Below are 20,823 nucleotides of genomic sequence, written 5' to 3'. Positions count from 1 at the left end.
GTACATGTGTGGGTTTCGCATTTGACACGCATCAATGTCTGCTTTCAGGGTCCCCTTCCATTTCATTGACACTGCGTGCATGCCATTGTGTGTGTTGTGTGTGACATGCCTGAATCATGTGTTGCCCCTCAATATTGTGTTGTCTATGTGTGTGGTATGTGCTGCTGACATGTGTGCTCATGTTTTTTTTTGTTTTTTTACAGGTTATGATGCACCAAATGCAGTGTAGGAAGAGATGGCAGACAGGGTGGAGGGTTCAGGTCACCAACCATGCACCGGTGGTGTTCGTGGGGTGGTCCAGGCCATCCTGTCCTGGCCTGCCTCTGGGTACGGCTCTGAGGATCTCTCTGACTCTGAGGTTGAATCGGATGCTCATGAATCCATGCAGTCGATGGTGGGTGATTCTGTCCTCCACACCTGCAGTAGGGGTAGACCCCTCAAGGGTCCACTCAGTGTTGGACTGTCAGCCTGTGGTGGTTACGGGTGCAGACTCACACTCCACACCAGTTGCTCCTGTTCCTGGCGCAGAGGATTCACAGAGGAATGCAGTCCTGCAGCCGCAGGCTGTGCCGGCCCAGCAAAGACCACATCTCCTTGGGCCCAAAGACGTGGTGCACAGCAACGCGGTGGCCGTGCACCACCAGGGAACACTGGGTGGGAGAATGCCATGTATTCCATTGCACAGCAACAGGGGGGAGCAATTGAGATGTTGGCTGAAGGCATGGAACGTGACTGATTCCATTCTCCCCCCTGATAGTCAGGCAGAGCTCCAGCAGCAGGCAATGCAGTCCACGTGCCACTGACTCAGGCTGAGCACGATGGCGTCCAACAGGGCCCGCCGGGCTGAACTGGTGGCTCTGTGCCCAACTATTGCTGCTGATGCACAGGCCAACAGGGAAGCCCTGAGGGAAGATAACACCTCCCTCAGAACTACTCTGGCTGCTCTCATCATGGGCAAGGAGACACGGGCAGAACAGAAGATGGTGCAGCTGGAACGCACACTCTCAGCTGAAGTCCATGCAAGCAGGGAGGAGGTCCGTCTGTCACGTGAGGCCTCCCTGGCAGAACTCCATGTAACACGTGCATCCTTGCAGGAGGAACTCCGTGTTACACGTGAGGTGGTTCATGGGGACCTCTGTGCCATATTCATGCAGAACCAGGCTCACCAGGCCTGCATGCTTGCTGCCCTGGAGGGGCTTGCTGGGGATATGCATGGTCAGGCACCTGTGCCACGCGCACCTCCTGATGTACAACCATGGGTTGACGAAGACCTATCTCTCACTCAGGTCATGTCATGAAGACCATGAGCCCATGGAGGAATTTTTTTTTAGTCTCAACATCGACACATGTGTGTGTTGAGGTGTACCCTGCACATCCCCCCTCCTAGGTTCCACCCCCACCCCCCGGGTCCACTAGGTCTATTTTTATTTTTTCTCTATTGTGCACTTATGTTGCAGTGTGGTGCTATGTGGCATCCGATGGCATTCACTGTTTTTTCCGGCTGGGCCCATACAGGCTTGTCTCATGTTTGTGTTTGTGGCTAGTGGTCCGGACACATATGCCACTCCTGCTTCCCCTTTCCATGGGCTCGCAAAGGATGGCACCATGTGACAGTAACTTACACAGAGGCATTGGACTTCCGTCATATCTGGGGACAGTCTGAAGTCCAACTTGTGCATACACCCCTAGTGGGGATTCATGATGGTTTCTCCAGTGCATGGTTGGACTGCATTTTGGTGAGTATATTGTTGACTGTGCATGATTTTCATGTATTGCCTTGACTGTATACATTGTTGATGCACTTCATGCTGTATACGGTCCCATGCCCCCTTTAGCTATCGAGGCCACTCTCATGATGGTAGGGGGACGTGTGGTGGCAATGTCACATTGAGGCACTTGTGCTATGGTGTTTACTCACTGTCTGACATTGTCACTGTTGGGTCCTATGATCATGATGTGTTATGCTGGTAAATTGATAGTCCTGTGTTGGCTTTGCTTATGATGTGTCACAGGATCAGAAATATGTTTCCGTTGCAGATGTGTCCACAACAGAGTGGTTAACATGGAAAAAGTATGCTACACTGTGGGTTCATGCATTTCCCATGCATTGAATCGCCCTGCAAACACACCCCCACAACACACACAACACAGTCCCACCCCACCCCCACATCCACCCACCCACACATGACTTGCCTTCTGAGACATGCTGTGTCCCTGCTGCACATGTTCACATTGACTTTTGTGATCGTGAACTGGCGCTGCTGGCTCATTTTTTTCCTTTGTTTTTTTAAGCAGCTGCAGAGGTTTCCAGGCCTCTGACACCACTCACTGTACTGTGTGGTGTAGTGAGCGGGGTGTTGCGGGGGACAAACCCGCAGCACCCGCATTTTCTTTTCCTTTTTTGGGATTCCCTGAAATGCATGCCACCAAAGGTTCGAGGTTTTGGTGTTCAGACCTTTGGTGGCATGCATTTACGTACTTTTAGTATAGGTTGGATGTCTTTGCTCACTCTTTTCTTCAGAGTCCGTGTCTGAGGGGATTGTCTGTGGCCTGTTTCCATTTGTAACAGTGCGCTTTGTGACAGCTATGTCATATGTGTTGATATTTTTATTGAGGTTTTCACATTGCATGCCATGGCATGGTGTGTGGGGTGGGTGACATGGGGTTGAGAGAGGTTTAGGTGACATACCAGCAATTGGATGTGATATTTTGCATGGGGGGGTGGAATCTGTAGCTTGCATGTGTGCCGTTTGGTCACACGGGATTGTGTTTATTTAAGTGGCTAGGGATGCACATAATGCTGCAATTCCAAGGACACATTCTCAGGGTGTTAAGGTTGTGACAGTTGATTGTCCCTTTGTCATCATCGATTGTCACCTGGAATGTGCCAGGCCTGTGTGCACTCCGCAGGTGTGGGGGGGAGTTTAGGTGAAAAATGAAGCTACAAGCTGGGTACAGGCTGCCTCGCGACGTGCCCTTTCCCTGGGGCACCAACATGTCCACCGGTACGCCCCGCTGGGTTGCAACATTGTGCAGGACACATGCTGCCAAAATGATGCTGCACACTACTGGGGCGCATATAGTAGCTGCCTACCAGAGAGATCAAGGGAGCGGAAACGTGACTTGAGCACTCCGAATGTGCGCTCCACTATGCCCCTGGTTGCAATATCGCTGCGTTGTATCTTACCTGTGATGATGTGGTGAGGATCCGTATTGGCGTCATCATGTGGGTGCTCAGAGGGTAGGCACTGTCCCCTGGGGAGGTGATAATGGTTGTCATTAGTTGGGTTTGTGTATTTGTCTGTGTGTGACATGCATGCATGTGCACAGGCATTTGTACTCACCAATGAGCCATGTGTTGCCATGCCTCCCAGCTTCCAGGTCCCGGTGTAGGGCTGACATTCTGAATATGAAACTGTCATGGGTGGACCCGGGACAGTTTGCATAGACAGAGGTGCTGATTCCCTTGGCATCACATTCAGCCTGCAGGTTGATGGAATGCCAGTGCTTGCAGTTGCGATAGATGTGCTCAGTGGTGCTAGGTGGGCGTAGGGCCACATGGGTGCAATCAATGGCACTGAGCACTTTGGGGAAGTGTGCCATCCCGTAAAAGTCCTGGACCTGGGCCTGCCTTTCTGCAGGTGTTCTGGGCATGTATATGTGCCTGCGGACAGAGGGGCGTGTAGCCATGATTGCCAACACCTGGTGTAGGCAGCGTGGCGGTGTCACCTGTGAGATACCCCCAACTATGGCAGTTGTCCGCTGAAATGACCCAGTGGCCAAAAAATGCAGGACATTGAGCACCTTTTCCAAGGGGCTCAATGCTTGGGAGCTCTAGGTGGGTGATGTGAGGTCATTCTCCCACTCAGTGACCAGGTCTAGGACGATATGAGGTGGAAACATATACCTGCCATAGACCTGGTCATCAGGCATCCCAAAAAGGCTGGGCCTGGGTAAGAAAATGCAGGGCCTAGCTATCCTCCTCCTCCTGCTGTGTCCCACAATCACTGCTGCGAGGAATGGGACATTCATTGTAGCTGTATACGCTTACCTGTTGTGTAAATAAAAGAAGTGATGCAGGTACTATCCAATTTAGATTCTGGTACATCATTCTAAAACTAGAACTCCTTTTGTTCACTTTTGTAAGAGTGCTACGAGAAGGAGATTTCCAGCTCTATTTAGAGGAACTATCCAAGATTGTTCCCTGGTTCTTTTCCTTGGAACATACTCACTATGCACAATGGATTCCTGTCCACTTACGTGATATGGTTTCACTTAAAAAGCAATACCCTAACACCTGTGCAGAATTCATGAAAGGAAAGTTTGTCACAAAAATGTCAAAGCATGCGTTGTCTGGTATTGCAATTGATGAGGCCCATGAAAAACATAATTCATCAGTCAAAGGTAATGGAGGGGCTGGAGGCCTGACAGAAAACTCAACAGCTATGCATCGTTGGATGGTCTCTGGTCCTGAGATGGCCTGCTCAATTGAAGTATATAATACTACCAAGACAAAGAGACGGGAAAAAGATGAGCCTCACCACGAGACCAACAATCATTCACAGATGGCTTTTGCAAATGATATCAAGTCTCTTACTCATTCAATTCAATATTTGGGAATCCCACTTAGTGAAACCATCTGTAATCTAATAATACTTGACAATAAAAATATAGTACATCTAGCAGTTGCAGACACATTGCTAAACATTGAAAATGTTTGAGTTGAGCAGTAGGAATTATATGTCAGTGACAAAGTTATTAATCATACTAAACGTATCGCAGATCCGTTTAAGCAGAATAATCTCCACCTCTTCAGACGTCCCCCAGTTTGTGAAAAGTTAAGTAAATATTTACAGTTGACATAGCTGAGGAATGACTGCCACTATTTTCTAGATTCTACATTGCATCACAAATAATGGATATATGGATAATTTCTTTAGACATGAAAAGCAAGCCTATCCTCCAGCACTGTCGAAGAGACTCTAAGAACCAGAACAAAGTCTGATTCATTGATTTACCTGAAACATCTCACACCCTGAAAAAACATAACTTCAAAACCAACAGTCCAAATGACAATCCTTGACGGCGCTGCAGTTGTCAACAGGCTGCAACCAGGATTTGCAAAAACATTACATGATTATGCCAGTACTGTGTTCATACCCTACATCAAAACTCAGCTTCAATATGTTACAAGGCTAGATATCATCTGGGATGTCTACAGGCCTGACCGATTGAAGACTGACACATGCAGTAAAATGGGAGACAGTGTTCAGAAACGTGTTGAACCAAGAAACGCTTTGTAAAAATTGACAGGATTTTCTCAGAGTTGATTAAAATAAGACTGAATTGTTCTTTTTCTTGGCAAAACCCTTAGATATTGACATGAGCAAGCAGGTAATTACCACAAATAGTACCAAAGTTCTTTCTATAAATTGTCAAGATATCTTGGGTCTGGCTTCATGCTCCCACAAAGAAGCAGAGAGTCACATCCATTTTTTTGATGCTGTGCACCAAGGATATCACAAAAGTGAAATACTCACTGAGAACACCAACATTGTAGTTCTTGTCATCACATGACCCTTGAGGAACCATGGGTTACATTTGGAGTTGGGAAACACTTCTGGTTCTTCTCCGCTCATGAGTTAGCAAGAGCTTTGGGTCCTGATCATTGTACTGCCTTGCTGAGGTTTCATGCAATAACGGGGTGTCCCACTGTGTCCTTTTTTGGAGGAAGAGGCAAGAGGACTGCATGGGACAGGCCTAGTCGGTAGGCATTAGATGAAATGCTGAAGCCATTGGAGAGACTTGTAGTTTTACTATATGACCGTACTGGCAGTGAAAGGCATGTTAATGAGGCAAGAAAAAACCCATTTACTCAGAAAGATAGAGCAATTGACAATCTACCTCCCACACATGATCCTCTCATTCAGCATACAACAAAAAGCTGTCTGGGCTCAAACGATGGTCGCAACACCACTGTGAATGGGGGTGGAAGAATAAGGATGTAGGTGGATGAGAAATGTATTGGACAACCCTACCAGAGGCTACTCAAGATTGCCGGGAACTCTTATGATGTGGCTGTAAGAATAGCTGCACATCACAATGCAAGTGTAGGAAGGCTGCCCTACAGTGTACTGCTCTTTGTAATTGTGGCACTTTTTGTACTGTACTGACTGAGGCTGGGGTCTCATTCTGAAACAGCCTCCCTGACTCTCTGGAACTTGAGCAGAACCATCTCCGGTCCCGGAAGCAACTCAAGACCTCTCTCTTTGCTTCTGCCTTCTCTCTTCCCCCCCTGCTGATCCCCTGCCTGATCCATCCATGCACTGGTCACCCACTGAATTCGGGCCAAGGTCCCTGCCCGTCCAGGTGCAATCCCACACTGAGCTCTGGCTCATCTGCACTAATGGTCTGTATCTGTAACCTTACAGTCCCCTCCCATGCACTTATGAGTTCCCGCACTTCCCACCCACTGGCTGCACTCCTGTTTTTCTTCTTTATCCTGCACTTCTCCATCCTCCCACTACGCCCTGCACTTCTCCACTCCCCACTTCCCTGCTCTTGCGTGATCTGAATGACACAAGGCCTAGTAAGATCGCTGTTTTTTCCTCCTTTTTTTCCCCCTCCTTGTGTTGTCGCGCCTGGAAACACTTGTGTACAGGAGTGTTATAAATGCCATATCATATGATAAATAAGAGGGGATTATTAGCAAGAATCTCTTTGAGGCATAGTATCAATATACATTCAATAATTAACAATAACATAAAAGCGGTATTATAAGACACTGTGTTTGCATTACATAAACATCAAAAATTGTTAATGTTTTTCGTCCCTTGGCTAAATTAATGAATTTATATATTCTGCTACAAATTATGAAAGAAAGCCATTATTTATTATTAGGCTTTATTTATAGTTCTAAGGTGTACAATAGTCATCTTATGACCACAGGTAAACGATTGAACAATGAATATCTCCAAAAATGTAAATATGTAAATGACAACTAGCCACTATTTTTTAAAATCCGAGATGGCCTCATGACAAAAAATGTTCATTAGGGTGTGGTCTAAAAGTGTGCCAAAATTCATGCTTCTTTCATCAACAGCACAATTGTCTCACCTATCTGCAGTACTATTGTGTGTTCATATCAGGCCAATTCTATTAGAGGCAGCATGGCCTCAATCAGTTTTGCATGTCTAAATCAACAAAACAATCTTCATAAATGATTCCATCACTGGAAATATCTAGGAAAGTATCCGCTTTGGTAATCTATAAAAGGATACATTTAATTATCCTACTGCTACTCACTACCCATATGACTTATGTGTAGCTTTACCAACACATGAAGTGAGATCTCTTTCCTTTCACTCATAGGTTTTAAATATATCCTCTGTTTTAAACCGTGCAGCATACACATGTAGTGTAAGTACCCTATATTGTGCTTCTGACAACTGCTGCTTGTACACAGATGTGCCTGTTCAGTTACAAAAAGATCAGCTAATCGCATTCTAATGGATGCAAGTTCATCTAGTCCACTAGACCAGCACTTACCTTTATTCAGACAACAATGAAAGGAAAAAGGGTTGGGGACGGCATGACTGCTCCTAACCACTAAGAAGGTTTTCCCTACATCAAAACTAAATCTAAGGATGGCCAAAAGTCCAACATAAAAGTCCACCGTCTCATCTAACCTAACTCTGTCCCTTACACTTAAAAGTAGAAATAGTGGGTGCATAGGGTTTTGTCTTCTTTAACCTACAGTTCCAATGTTAAACAAACAGAAAGTTCCAGACAGTGTTCCAACAAAAGTTCAAAAAGGGCAAATTCTTCCTGGGTCCTCCTCGCAGGAAGAAAAGGCTTCAGTACCTCAACAAAGTTCCCTCAATATGTTACAGTTAAATTGTCTTTTATATTCTGAGGGGGCAGGAGGTCTTCCCTTCCCATAGAATGTTTACAGATAGTTCAATAGAATGCTTTGCACAGTTCTATGAATTTGTAGGAGTCTAGGGTTTTCCTTTCCACTAGAATGTTTGAGTGCAGTTTGAGAGAAAAATTGGCAAAACTAAAAATGTTACCTTGTGAACACCCAGAATGATTCCTTCCACTTGGAACCACAAGAAGTTGTATAGTGCTTATTCGTTCACAAACACGGTCGTATCCCTTCCCCTTGTGTGTTCGTCTGCATCAGTGTCACACTTCCTAACTCCCAGATCACCTCCTATTGGATTCGGATCTCTTGCTCTGCGGTTCTCTTTCTCAGTTTGTTCGCTTCTGGTTGTCCAGGCCTTCCTGGGACAGTTGTGGGTCCCAGACCCTTGGTTTCATCTCTTCCGTTGTTCCCCAGGTAAGTGCCGGCCTTCTGCTCTGATGTTCTCAGTCCCAGTCTTTCCCCTGGTTACTGCTGGGTCCCAGACCCTTGTTGGTGGCACTCCACCCTGCTTCTCTTCCTCCCAGGCTGCCACTGGGTGATGGCCGGTTACAGACCCTTGATGGTGCAGTTTCCGCCTGGCTTCTCTTGCTCCCAGGCTTTCCCTGGGTAATGATGGATGCCAGACTCTTATTGGCAATGCTCCGCCTACGGCTTCTCTTCTTGTTGCAGCGGCCCCAGACTTTGATGGATGGATCCTACCATCTCTGCATTGGGAAGCAGCAATCTTCCATGCGGCCCAGCTGGTCTCTGCCTTGAGGATGTCCTGCTGACTGTAGGACACAAAGACCACACCATCGCTCATCGAGGGGTGTCCCTATTCAGCAGCTTCCTTGCAATTTCTCCGGGGAGGAACTGAATCGTCGTGGGTCTGCCTCCTGCAATGGTCCCAGAACTGCAGCTTGCCTTCTGTGCTGGGTGGCTGTTCAGTCTTTCTTGGAGCTTCTCGGGAGGCCACTGGTAATACTGCTCATGCACCTCTTCTCCAACAGGACACTTTCCTTTCACCAGGTTCCTTGCAGGAAAGACTGACCCTTCCTGGGTCTGTACAGTAGCAGCAGACTCAGGGCCCCAGCTTCCCTTCTTACCTGGTTGACGGTGCAGTCTTTCCTGGAGCTTCCAAGTAGGTAAGGACCCCTGTTGGTCCTTTAAGGGTCCTCCTGCTTTCTGGTTCAGAGCCTCCTCTCCAGCATCAGCAGCATGTTCCCCTGGTGATATAGTTCATATATTTTAACAAATATTTTTACCGCCTTAAGAACTGTTGATAAATCTGATGTTTTAAATAGGTAGTCCTGATGTATTCTTCTGCGTCTTTTATGAAATGTACTTTGAAGTTTTGTCATAATGTGTACATGTGCTTTTGTGGCGTAATTGACGAAATAAAGCTGAATAAAGTAAATGATCTTTTTAGTCAAAAAAGGTTATTTGATCCTCTACATATGCATAATTTGTGATCTGATACATCTCGCTCTGAATTTCAAGTGTAATTGTACACGCCAGCAAGGGGGTCATCCTTCTGGCCTTGTGCCACATGTTCTCCTCAGGTTCAAGATTGCAACGACTTTCTTTTAGCTACCACCAGGATCTTGGATAGTGCCCTATCCTCTCACTCCTTTACTTCAAAATCCTCTGGGTTTTGCAACCTTCGCCTCTCTCACAGTATGACCTATTAGTCTTAGCCACCTCTTGTTTTTTTTAGTTCTCTTATAAGGTGACATATTTGACTTTTTCACTTCCTGTTCTCTCCAACAGCTTCTCCTCCTACACTAACTGCTAAACCATCAACTCTCTGGAATGCTGTTGTAACTCAAACATAGTCTAGCGGCTTCTGTCTCTGCTTTGGAGATCACGTGGCCATTCAAATTTTGCGACTTGGTCTTTCTTAGGCTGACACCCCAAGGTTGCAATTGTTTTTGTGCACTAGTACTGCTCTGGGAGGCCAGACATAACAGCATCTTCAATATGGATAGATGTGCCTTCCATTCCGAAGGCCAACGCTACCTCTTGATGTATATGTGAAAACCAGGGATTCTTTGGTGTGGAGAGCACAGTCTGTGTCCCTGACATTGGGATCCTATAAGCTTCCTCTTCAAGACACTATGACCAGAGCCATTTCAACCATTTTGGGGGCCTGGGGCACAGACAACCTTGAGGCCCCCCCTGAAACCCAAATCCCCCCCCCCAACAACCACTGGAAGCATTGCATTACATTACACATCTCTGTTATCTGTTTCCCCAAGAGGATGCCATATTGAAGGTATGTTCACTTTGTTTTTTTAATGAATAATATATTCATTTTGAAAGAAAATAAAGGAACATCTGTTTAAGCAAGTATGTATTATCAATTATGTGCACAACAGGGAGGAGTGACAGAGAGGCATAGGTGCTATACCCACTTTCATGGCACTCAGCGTGTTGGCCTCTGAACGTTGGATGGCTGACTAACATGATCTGTGTTGATCTAGCTGGAGACTGACCAGCCATCTGTTTACAGGATTACTGTTGGAGATCGTTGCTGCAACAAAGACGGTGTAACATTGGAGTCTGTTATTCATGATAATAAAGCATCATTGCTTAAATTGTCTCAGTAAAGGCAGTCCCGGGTTTGTTGTTGGGCAACAGATGAAGGTGGTGATCACATGCAGTGGTGCGTCATAAAATCTGCAGGGCACTGGCCAACAAGGTTTAGATGCAGCAGGCCAGCCGGGCATGTGACCTGAAAGCTTAGTGCACAGTGCCCCCTTGCTTGGCATTTAGCAACTTGCTCATTCATGCTTGCTGAAGGATTGTTGACAAGATCACTCCCCTATGGACCGAACACTGAGGTTAGGTTTGTCTGAAAGCTGGAGTCTCAGGGGTAGTGCAGGTAAGTATAGGGGTCATCATGGCAAAAGTCATAGATGTCATTACTTGTAAAATCAAAACAACTCTTCCGACGTGCATTTTTACACCTGTTTGCTCTGCTTTGTCACTGTTTTTTTTAAGAGAAACAAATACCAGTATTTGATCGGAGATCAACAATAACCGTTTCAAATCCTCCCGCCACCAAACAGAAGATGAAACGAAATGTACATTGCGGGTTTGGAAATAGCATCTGCAAGGTTGCTCATTGGCCGACTGAGGGAGATTGCCTACCTTTATTTTACCCGTTGATATATTTGAAAGGCCTATGCCTTGGAAACAAAGCAGCTCTGCTGAATGCGCATGCGCACACGCTTGTCCTAAAGCTAGCACATCGGTGAAACATGTTAACATTAACCAATGCTCCTTGGTGCCCCTAGTTGTCACTGAAACATGTTCCTACTGTCTTGAAGGAATGACAGCCCCCCTACACGATGTTATGCTGCGTGCACATTCGTCTGTATTTGCAAAACATTTCTGTGGCACATAACTGTATCCCAAAGTGAATTTGCTGACTGCAATAATTTGCGAATCCGGCCCCTGTTCGCGGTCTCTCTCTTCCCCAATGGCCTCCTTATTCTTTACTTTTCATGTCATCCTGAGTGGCACCAGTCTGCCACCAGAAGAGAACTTGGTTCTTCAGCCCTGGGTCCCCTATTAGAGGGATCACACTGCTTGGTTACTATCTGGTGTGGTGTCTGCAGGCAGAGAGAAGGGCAGTGTCAGTGACTTGTTTTCGGCGGAATTGGTGGCTCTAGCGCCACCTATGTGGCAAAGCATTACTAGCACAAAAGAAAGAAGCTGGATATTGGGAATCGGGATATCTGGTTGTTATGGCAACTAAAGAAAATGTTTGTCTCCTAGGGCCCCGTTTTTGCTGTCCCTCTCTTCTCCCAAGAGCCCCCCATTCCCTCTTCCCACTTCCTTCAGGCCCTTGATTTCCCAGTGCCCAGCCATGCATTGGGGCTAATTGCGTGCCGACCCCCTCCCCACTTGGCTGCATTCGGATGCTGCCCTTCTTATATCCCATATTTGTGGGTCCCTTTGTGCGTAGTGCTGGGCTGGGGCTATTCGTTTTGGTGGCTTGTGAATGTGGGTGAGGGCTGTGATTAATTTTCAGATGGGGTGTCACCTATCTGACCACATATTAGGTTTTGAGAGAGCGCTAGAGGGTGTTGGGATTGCGATGAGTGCTGTACGGCGGACCAGGCGGTGGAATCTTGATTAAGGAGTGTTTGGAGTAAATGAGTGAGTGGTAAGCAGGTTGGACGTGTAGGGCAGCATTCACACCCGGGCGGCAGGTCCCCACAATCTTGTTTTGGTGCGGGCACTTGGGTATAGTGTGGGGAAAGACAGGCGTGTCCGGCCCATGTTGGCTCTCCTTGTGATCCACTTCCGTCAAAGGTATATTAGTTTATTAATCATAGATGCAATCTTTGTGTTATGTGACATAAAGTTGCTTGTTTAATGTTATAATAACACTCAACATAAGGCACTGTAAAACTGCCTTTACCCAATTTCAAGGCACTCCATGTTACACTCTTGGAATAGTGAAGGGCTTATTTGGCCCTGCCAGCATTTGTACATGTGAAGCGCAGATGGGCGCCATGGCAGAGGTGAGTGCTTGACCCAGCCGTAATATCGTAGCATTAAAAAAACAAAGTTCAGCAAAGCCACCTTGCCAGTGGTGACCAGAAGTAAAATACAACACAAAATAAACCTGATGAATAGCACAGGTGTTTTGCCGTCTTCTCTGCATTTAGACATTTTCTTCAGAGGAGAACCTTCATGGACCTTCATTTTCCTAATTGCCATGCTATGTACTTGTTTTGAATTAACGGTATGTGGTTAATTAATCCAGGATCTATTAATGAGCTCGCCTTTGTGTAAACCAGCACAATGTTCATTTTCTAATCTTTCCGAGACAGTCCGAGCTAATTGTTCACACCATGTGACTTCAACTGCTATTCTCCAGTGACTGGTGTCTCCGCCATTGGAATATTGTTGTCAATATAGTTTAGGGGTTTTCTGTAGCTTGTTGCAGGGACATGGACGTGAAATATTATAACACATAGAATCGTATAGGCTCAGATGAGCAAAGCCTGCCGGAGACAGGGCTTAGCTGTGACACACACAGGGTGTACTCCAGCAGTCCGGGGCGGTGCAGCTTGCACCTTATGAAGCTCACATGTTATCAGCAGCATCTTGCTTTTGCATGATAGAACACAGTTGTATGATTGCTGGCTCTCGGGCATAGTAATATGGAACAAGTCCATGCATTTCAGATCTCGCTCTATCATTAAATGTTGAACATTCGAGCGAGACGTCATTGTGTCATCACCCAATTATACTGCGATGGAATGGCAGGAGCTTGCTAGTTCAAGTGAAAATGAGTGGGCTGTTTCCTTCATTAGTTGGGGTGGGGCTTCTAGGTTAATTCCCCTAACCCCTATTATGAATGAGTTCTCTTTTCTCATTCCATGTCACATCTGTTTTTGCAAATCCATTTCGCAGGTGCATCTAGCATGACGGTGTGGGTCTGGTATGGATATTCATAATTTGGTAAGTAATGCTAGCACAACTTCCCGCCCGGGTAGAGGGTCAGTAGTTAGGGGTTCAGTTGGCCACCTTTCTCCAAGATGTGTGTTGACAAAAGGGAGATCAGTGTTCCGGTCTGGGCATTCAGGGGGAGGGGCCACTACTAGGCAAGGACCCATAGGAGTCGAGTTACAAGGGGGATTTAAAAATAAATCAGACAGTGAGGGAGCTACATGTTCTGGACAGTGCTGCCTTACTGGTTATAATTGTCAGGATACGCTCCATTACAATGGACAGTCTTGGGCCCTCATTGATATTGGGGAGGTGGCGTCTCCCATCTTAGTTTGTCAATGTCACCGGCTATACCAGGATGCCAATGAGTAATTGTTGGAGGGGCTGGGGTAGGTGTCATTGTCAGAAAGCAGCATGCTGGGGAAGGGGTTTAGTCGTCTCCATCTCCAGTGGCGACTGTGGGTATGGATAGTGATAATTTGTAATGGCTTCCAGGGTTCTTGGCGATGGGTGTGTCTTCCATTGATGTGGTTTGTTAGCTCTGGTGATACCGGTAGGCCAAGAATAACCAATGTATGGCACAACCAGTTTTAAAATTGTGGTGTGTGTGTTTGGGAGCCTGTGGCTCAGAGATGAGGTGATAGAGACCTCAGGACCGTAGTCTGTGATAGATATATTGCACAGCACCACAATAATGAATGTCTCATATGAGGCATTTTTTACAGGCATTGTAAGGGTACAACAAGGCCCACAAAGAAGTTTCACAGGTATTGCAAGGTCGCTGCGGGTCTTTCATATGCACCATACATGCCCCATTCCAGTTGGGAGGAAATATGTATGAAAACCCCAGTATTCTTTTTGCATTGACTCAGCATGTTTATGAATTCCTTACTGATGAAAATTTGATTTCTGATGTTGAATGCTTGTTCAAATGAGTGACTCCATATTATGTGCAACGTCACTGGGGTTTCTTTGCAATATCATTGTTTCTGGTATGCTAATCCAGTTAGAGGAGAGCAGAAGGAAGAAGGAAGGTGGGATAGCTCAGGGGCAACGCGTTTGTCTTGGAAGCAAGACAACGCAGTGCAACATAGGTTCGAATCCTAACCTGGCGCTTAAAAAACACTTGTTGGTATTAAGCAGTGCCTCATAAAAGAACAATTAAAATGGAGAGGTGATGTTTTTTATTGTTTCTCTTTGTGAGTTTAATATGTTGTTAAATCTTAATATGAGATGCATTAGGTTGTATTAACTAACAAAAACATATGATTTGTTTTTATAGTTTAGTTGTATTGCTATTGCTATTATTTAGAAACTATTACCTTGGCATACACTCTAAGGAAGATCGGATGTCAGAAGTGATGCACAGTATTCTGGTGTTTGGCTTTTTACTCAGTCAGCGATTCAGACGATGCTTATCCCTATGGGAGCCCCACCCACTACCTTCTCCTCCTTACACATAAAACACCCTCCTGTGATCTCTTTCAGCACGGTGCATCATACAGTGAAATAAAACGGTGCGCTGCATAGTGCATGCCAGAGTTATTTCTAGGCAGTCTTTAAGCAATAATGGCTAAATTGCACTTTAAATGAGCTCCGATTGTACTTAAAATGTCTATACTAAGTTTGCCTACACTTGATTTATAAACAATCTGTATTTCCTCAAATCTTTTTCTTGTACGAAAAACCTGTTTAAAAAAGCACTTCCAAAGCCATCAGTAATGGGTATAGATGTTTTCCATTTGCCAGGCACTGATATATCCCCAGTAGTAATTTGCGAGCTATTACCATCTTATGTCCAAGTGATGCCATTAAGACAGTGCTTCCAAATGCCTACTCCATGCCTACACAAAAGCCACAACTATTGGCTTTGTCAATGCATATTTATTAATGTGCCTGCAGGCACAGGCAGTCTTCATTCCAGGCCCACCCAGGTAGCCCAGCAAATCTGCAAATAAAAAAATGACTTTTCTTTTTCATGAAGCAAATGAAACTTTCTATTTGCTTATAAAAAAAGAAAAAAACATTTTTTTATTTTGGAACCGTATTATCCTCCTTAGTGACCTGGCCAGCTTCACCCCCACCGTCCCCCATACTTGGGGCCAGGGACAAGTACCCTGTGTTTGCCCACCCAAAAATACATCTCTGGCAAAGGGGGGAAATGGCAACTCTGGCCTCCCTTTTCTATTCTTTTATTTGTCGTTTGTAGTTTTTATAAAACGGCAGGGTGGGGGATTTGTTACCCTACTTCCACAATTCCCCATGTCCAGTCCCACTAGCCACAATCTGCTTTTTTTCTCAAATTGTCTTTGGTTATTGAAACACTAACCTTTTACAAAAAGAACAGAAAAAAATACAATAAAAGGATATTGACAAAAGACAACACTTCACATTAAAACAATACAATCCACAATAAAAGAAGCAACCACTTTAGATATACTAAATGAGTTCCTAAAGAGACAAAAATCTCAATACTGATATAATCAATGATATACAATTACCAAATAAAATCCACTGCCACAAATTAGCAATACATCAATAACACATCAATAACATCAGGTCTGTGGACAAACTGGTTAAAGTGCATCATGCATAAGCTGGTTAATGTGGGACCTTTCATCTCTAAGTAATTTAAAGTCTCTATTCCATTTATATTATCACAAAAATCACAATAAAACAATTCAATATGCAATAACTTACAAAGGGTGAAAATGTCTCGTCAGTAGTAAGTTCAGTCTAAATCTCAATAAAACTTGGTATGCAAAAACTTGTCAGGTGATCTTTTCAAATATAGAACTAGTGTACCCCTCATTTTATGTTCATTATTTGGTTGGGGGGAAAAGGGGATATTTATGGTTCGTTTCACAAGTGTCAACCCAGTTTTCACCATAAACAGCTAATTTTACTTTGCACAGATTCTGAATCAAGACCTCAGATGTTAAATCCATCTCGATCATTAAGTTCTGATGCATCTTAGTAAAACATGAAACTGCATTATCTGATGGTGCATTTGACAGGCGTTTTAAATCAGAATAAAATGAATCACCAGGGGGTTTTGCAAATACACAACTAACCTGAACAGAGTCTTATTTTTTGCTAAATTATTGCATCGAGCAAGACTATTGTTGTAAATGGCCTGGATCTATAATGCCAATGTTATAAAAATATTTGTGCCTTGTAAAGGCATGAGTTTTGCTTAACCTGCTTATTTCAATTGCGTTGGGCACCGTGTTTTATTTCCCCTTGTCCTAAACCTGTTTTTATATCATAGCCAGCCTGGATGTGACATGGGAAGTAGGCCCAATAACCAGAAAGCTTTCAATTGATAATTTTCTGCTCATGTTTTGAACCGTGTAGCTGCTAATATGGTGCTTAGAATGAAATGGCTCAATGGTGTTTGCGCCAGCACCAGTACCTCACACCTTTATCCTATTATGATTTTCATACAGCATGTATTTTAGCGTTGCTTTTAAATGTTTTTTTCCTGGCAGTATGATGAAATATTTACTGTGCACAATGTTTTATTAAGTTGTTTCAGATGTGCTATTATGGCTTAGTGCCGAATAAATTATAAACCACACAATTAAACTGAAGCGGACTACAGATTTAACTGAATTTAAATACTTTTTTGAAATGTTCAGACACATAGTGCAAGTAATAAAATTCACACCTAATCTTTATGGCATGGTCTGATTTGCTTTGCCTGTTTGAAGACAGGCCCTTATCTGCAGTGAGCAGTTTCGAAGAGTTTATTAACATGGGAAGGGAACTTATCTGTGTTTTCATCCTGCATGCTGGGGTTGGGTGATGTCTTTGTGAGTTGAAAGGATAGCCATATGTCAGAATTCAGAGCAGGCTCCATTTAAAGTTAGTTTCAATCCCAATTGCAACTTTGAATCTGCATAGTTTCCTAAATCATCACAGTGCATATTGCATTGTCTTATCAACACCCTATCAAAAAGACAATATTGTCAACATCTGAAGGTTTCCTAATTCTGACCTTTATTACTGTAGAAGAAAATAAAAACACACAGCAGAATAAATGCAAATCCAGTTTTCCGTCTTGAACTTCTGTTCTCTTTCTCCTCAGGTTAAGCAGTTTACCATTTAAACAAAAGTTGCAGGTTATGTTCTAGTACTTGAAATGTAAATCTCAGATCTTGTCAGTCAGTTTTGGGTGTCTGTGAAATATTGCACATTTTGCTTGCTCGTGTTCCCCTACTGCCATGCGCAGGCTGCAGCTTACATATGGTTTTTACAATAAGGCTTTTTTCTGCAAGTCAAACAATTCTACAATATATTAAAACATTGCATCCCCTTCCTTTCTCAAGTTATTTCACAGAGGAAATACTTACAAGCCATGGTACCACCTTTATGTGCCGCCTTATACAGGAAATAAACAAGATGTTAAACATGAAAACTCTACAGACATCTGTACACCTCCCAAAGACTAATGGCTTAGTAGAGCGTGTTAATCAAACCTTAAAGCGCATACTGAGAAAATCAGTAGTAACTGACGGAAAAAACTGGGACTTATTGATTCCTTGGGCAGTGTTTGTTGTCAGGAAAACCGCAAAGCCTCATTAGGATATTCCCCTTTCAACCTTTTGCATGGTTATGAACTATGGTATGTACTTCACATGTTATGGGAAAAGTGGGTGGAGAGAGAGGAGGCTCTGCTACCTATCACAGGCAGCCACCAAATTAAAATCCCATATATGGGCAGGGAAGGAAATCGTTAGTAGTCACCTCATGAAAGTCCAAGAAAAACCGAAGGCGAATTATGACCAAAACACTGTGCTAGATTCCTCTTGGTAGGTGACCAGGTATTAGTCGTGTTACCAACCTCTGAGAATAATATGATCTCAAGAAGGTTTGGGTCCATATAGGTTTCTTGAACGCAAAGGTCCTCTTAACTACCTGATTGCCCAACCCAACAGAAGGAAAAAGATCCAAATCTATCATATCAACTTGCTGAAATTTGGCACAGTGTTTCCCCTAGAGCAAAGTATGGTCACCATGGCGTCCCTGCTGGTAGAGGGTGGGGACAAATCTGATTTAATCCCAGAGAAAATTTGCCAGAAGCAATGCAAGGACCTTCAGGAATTTTTGACGTGATTCACTGAGGTTTTCTCAGAAGAGCCAGGAAGGGTGAACTATTTCTTTGACTCCATCAGAAATCCTCCAGTGCAGTTAATCAACTTGAAGCCCTATCGAATTCCTGAGGTTCGAAGGAAGTTCATAACTGAGGAAATAACCAAAATGATGAAACTATAGGTGATGGAACCATCTGAAAGCCCTTGGACATCACCAATAGTGCTTTTATACAAGCCAGAAAATGTGTGGCGATTCTGTATTGACTTCCAAAGGCTAAATTCCAACTCAGCCTTCGATAACTACTTGATGCCCAGAATCGTCAAATCAATCGAAAGGGTATTGGCATATACCCTTAAACCCATCCAATAAGGGGAAGAACACCTTCAGCCCCAAGGCTTACACCAGTGTAGTCTCCTTCCATTTGGCCTATATGGAGCCCCTGCCACCCTCCAACAGCTTATGGATAACATTGTAAGGCTCTACCCTTAATTTGTATGGTATAACTTAGATGACATAGTAGTAGTTGGGGAGACCAACTCTACCACCTCTATGAGCTCCCCAGGGCCTTATGAAGATCTGGGCTCCTATCTAATCCAAAGAAATTTTTATCTAGCCCAATGTATGGTAAAGTACCCAGGCTATTTTCTAGGGAATGGTCTCATTCAGCTCCAGGCAGAAAAAGTGAAGGCAGTAGCTATAACCTCTCCACCCAAAACAAAAATGGAACTTGTTGAGTCTGGCTGGGTAGTACCGTAAATTAATTCCCAACTTTTCTACTATCGCAGCAGAAAAGATAAAGCCTGCACAGTCCAACAAACAAACCTGTCTGGACTCACCAAAACCAAAATAGTTATGAGAGCCAGAAAATATCCTTTGCGATGAACCTTCCTGATAATGCTTGACTTTAACAGGGAGTTACTACTGCAAACTGATGTGTCCAAAGTTAGCCTATGAGCTATCTTGTCCCAGTTGCGTGATGGACATGTGGTCAAGTACACAAGCAGGAGATTGTTCGCTGAAGAGCAACATTATGCAACTGTGGAACCTGGCTATCAAATGGGCCGTTGCCAGTGTGTGTTATTATTTAACAGGACAGAAATTCAGACTCATTACTGACCATTCACCCCTAACATGGATGTACTTGAGAAAAGACACAAACGTAAGGGTAATGAGATGGTTCCTAGATCTACAGCCTTCCTGTTTCATGATAGAACAAAGAAAGGAGAAGGAACAAGAAAATGTAGATCTGTTCATTATATATTCCATAGACCAACAGGAGGAGGGTGGAAAACCAACAATGGGGGTATGTTACAAATCCAGGGAATTTGTCCCCTTTCCACAAGGGGAGCAGCCCCCTTTGGGGCTAGGGAGGTGTACCCATTCATCTTAACACCCCCTAGGGAACAAGACAAGTGTGATCCGCTGGGGTTGACTCACCACCCCTTGAAGGGAAGGCAATTGCTAGACAGGGAAATGTGTCATCCTCCCTTATCTTCAGAAGCCAATACATTTTTTGGTTACATGGGAACTGATTTGTATAAAGCGTTACCACTTCATATGTCAATAACTGATATGGGTTCTGACCCTATTCAGGAACCGTCCTACACCTGGACCAGAGAACGGGAGATAAACCTGCACCCTTATTGCATGAAAGAAGGAGCCGCAGCAAGGCGTGGACCCACTGTCGAAGCCCAACCAAGAGAAAGCAGGACATGGAGCCAGCATAAGTGGAGAAAGCCAACTGGAGGACATTCCATTGGCCCACTAGAACGTCCAACGGGAGAGAAAAAGTAAGCGGTAGCTCCCGGATTATAGGAGGAGGGTTGAAAGGCCAAGAAAAACCCCAAGCCGTGGTGAGAACAAGCTGACGCCAAGGTAGGAAGAGAGCAGAGAGTCTCCAAGGTGGGGTAAAAAGCAACTGATCCAAAATTGGGATGAGAACTGAGCGTTCCAAAGGCAGGATGAGAATAAACCAACCTAAAACAGAGTGTGAGCAGAGGGGCCCGAAGGTGGGGGTGAGAGCCACCCAAGCTGGGGTGAGGAGAATCTGATTCTGAAGCAGGGTGAAAGCAACCCTACCCAAAGCTGGGGCAAAACAAACCAAACCCTGCGGTGGACCGTGAGACCCGAGACACCAGGTAAGGGTATCAAACAAAAGGTAATAGAATATAGAGAGTACCGCAAGACTCAGTGAAGAACAACTCCAGGAAAATACCTGGTGTGGACTAAAGAGACAAAATATTCCCATGGCTGGTAGATGCTGGGACAGAAGCAAAGTGTCTGACGAACCAGACAGAGAGCCAGAGGAAGAGACTGACCACAAAGACTCATACACAGATGGGAAAAGAAGA

The sequence above is a fragment of the Ambystoma mexicanum genome, chromosome 2p, assembly GCF_040938575.1.
Source record: "Ambystoma mexicanum isolate Mex_15411 chromosome 2p, UKY_AmexF1_1, whole genome shotgun sequence".
In the NCBI taxonomy this organism is placed as follows: domain Eukaryota; kingdom Metazoa; phylum Chordata; class Amphibia; order Caudata; family Ambystomatidae; genus Ambystoma; species Ambystoma mexicanum.
Note: the sequence above shows the minus strand (reverse complement) of the source record.